Source organism: Gossypium hirsutum, chromosome D06 (genome assembly GCF_007990345.1).
Source record: "Gossypium hirsutum isolate 1008001.06 chromosome D06, Gossypium_hirsutum_v2.1, whole genome shotgun sequence".
In the NCBI taxonomy this organism is placed as follows: domain Eukaryota; kingdom Viridiplantae; phylum Streptophyta; class Magnoliopsida; order Malvales; family Malvaceae; genus Gossypium; species Gossypium hirsutum.
Genome location: NC_053442.1, coordinates 48,593,241 through 48,595,645, shown reverse-complemented (window position 1 = coordinate 48,595,645; position 2,405 = coordinate 48,593,241). Strand labels below are relative to the sequence as shown.

At 34.1% G+C, this 2,405-nt stretch overlaps 1 non-coding gene across 1 annotated transcript; it reads right to left on the bottom strand.

Moving 5' to 3' along the window:
• Positions 1–1,481: 1,481 nt before the first annotated feature.
• LOC121218954 (small nucleolar RNA R71) lies at positions 1,482–1,588 on the bottom strand. Its single transcript, XR_005915435.1, has one exon. It is a non-coding gene; the product is annotated as a small nucleolar RNA R71 (small nucleolar RNA).
• Positions 1,589–2,405: the final 817 nt, after the last annotated feature.

Below are 2,405 nucleotides of genomic sequence, written 5' to 3'. Positions count from 1 at the left end.
TTTTAATTTCTTTCGAAGTTTTATTAAGTTTCTTTATGTCTTATGGTTATTCTAAATTTACAATGAATCTTATTATTTGATTTCTGATTTACGCGATAAATACTTGATTCTTGTTCTCAATTATGTATGCTTATTTCTTGTTTTAATATTTTCGGGATTTTAATTCATGTTTAATGTGCTTATTTTATTGGAGCAAAAGTAGTTGTTTAAGAGTAGATCTAGCATAATTGAGTGGAGTTGCATGTAATCCTAGAAATAGGACGACTTAAATCTACCGAATTAGATTCAAATCTAATAGGGGAATCTATAGAATGAGTTAATGCGATAATAGGGGTTTTAATTAGAAAGAAATTTCAATTAATCTACCTAGAGTCAATTGTTCTTACTCTCGAAAGATATATTAACATAATTTAGGGATTCCTACGGATCAAGTAGCTAGTGAATAAATTGTTTAATTCAAATTCATAATAATAGGTGAAGTTTAGGTGGATTCTTTCCTGGGTATTGTCTGTCTTATTGGTTATCTTCAATTATGTTCCTATTTTATTCTCTGTTGCATTCTTAGATAAATTAGTTTAGTAATTTTAGATTAAAACACAATCACTCCAAATTGTCGACTAAATAATAATAAGACGGTGATTACTAGTACTTTTAGTCCTCGTGGATACGACATTCTCTACTCACCATAGCTATACTATTATTATATAGGTGCGCTTCTCTTAGTCGTATTTATAGTTAGTTTAGTGACCATCAAGTTTTTGGCACCGTTGCCGAGGACTAAAATATTAGGAATGCTTTATTTTTATTAATTTAGCCATTTTTTTAATTTTTTTTATCTTGTTTTTATTTTAATTTTTATTTTCTAATTTTTCTTTTATTTTCTTCTGTCAGGTTCTTTTAGTTTATGACACAAAGAAACCCGTCGGGACCATTACTATTTGACAGTGAAATTAAAAATGTAGTTCGCAGAAACTGTAGAGAAGTAAGGCAAAGTCGACAGAATATAGTAGACGAACAAGAAGACATTATTATCACTGAGGAGATGGGTGATTATCAGAATAATCAATTACCTCTTACAGTTGTTACAAATCTTGCAAATCCAAATACTGTTCCTCGTACTTTGTACGATTATGCCAACCCATTCTAACTGGGGCTGAATCGAGTTTTGTAAAACCCACCATTGCTGCAAATAATTTTGAACTGAAGCCGAACACTATTCAAATGATTCAACAGTTTGTTCAGTTTGATGGTTTGCAAGATGAAGATCCAAATACTCATTTTGGCTAATTTTTTTGGAAATCTATGATATTTTCAAGATTAATGGAGTTTCTGACAACGCCATTCGCCTATGGTTATTCCCTTTCTCGTTGAGGAACAAAGCTAAACAGTGGTTGCATTCTTTACCACAAGGTTCCATCACTAAATGTGCTCAAATGACCGAGAAATTCCTTTTGAAGTACTTCCCACCAGCTAAGACAGCCAAGTTGAGGAACAACATCTCTTCCTTTGTGCAGATTGATTTAGAAACGTTATATGATGCGTGGGAGATGTATAAGAATTTATTGAGAAGGAGCCCTCACCATGGGTTACCTCTATGGCTACAAGTTCAAACTTTCTATAATGATTTGAACCCTTCAACTAGGCAGTTGATCGATGCAGCAGTCGGTGGAACTCTAAATAATAAAACACCCAAAGTGGCTTATGAATTTATTGAAGAGATGTCACTGAATAATTATCAATGGCAAGTCTTAAGAACCAAGCCAATGAAAGCAACCGATGTTTTCAACTTAGATGTCGTCACTATGTTATCAAATCAGGTAGAACAATTAAATAAGAAAATTTATTATTTATATGTTTCTACACAGGTACATTCGGTGATGCATTACTATACGAATGGAGGTGGAATGAACAATCCAGAATGTTTACCTTTCGATCCTAGCACAGAGAACGAACAAATCAATTATATTGGTAATAATTCTAAGCCTCAAAATCATCCTTATAGTAACCACTACAATGTAGGTTGGAGGAACCATCCCATTTTCTCTTGGGGTGGTCAAGGAAATCAGAAAGCACAAGCTTTCCCAGGGTTCTAACAACAACCTTACCAGCAAGAGAAGAAACTGAACCTTGGGGAGATGTTGACGAAGTTTATCTCAGTGTTAGAAATCCGCTTTCAAAACACTGAAGCAACACTTAAAAATCAACAAGCGTCGATTCAAGGGCTCGATAACCAAATAGGCCAACTTGCTAAGTTAATTTCAGAATGACCACAAGGTAGTTTGCCTAGCAATACCGAAACTAACCCAAGGGCGCAACTTCATGCAATTACTGTTCGAGATGAAGAAGGGTTAGTTGGATCTGAACAAGAACCAAGGAAATAAATTGTGGTAAGTAGAGGTACGCCA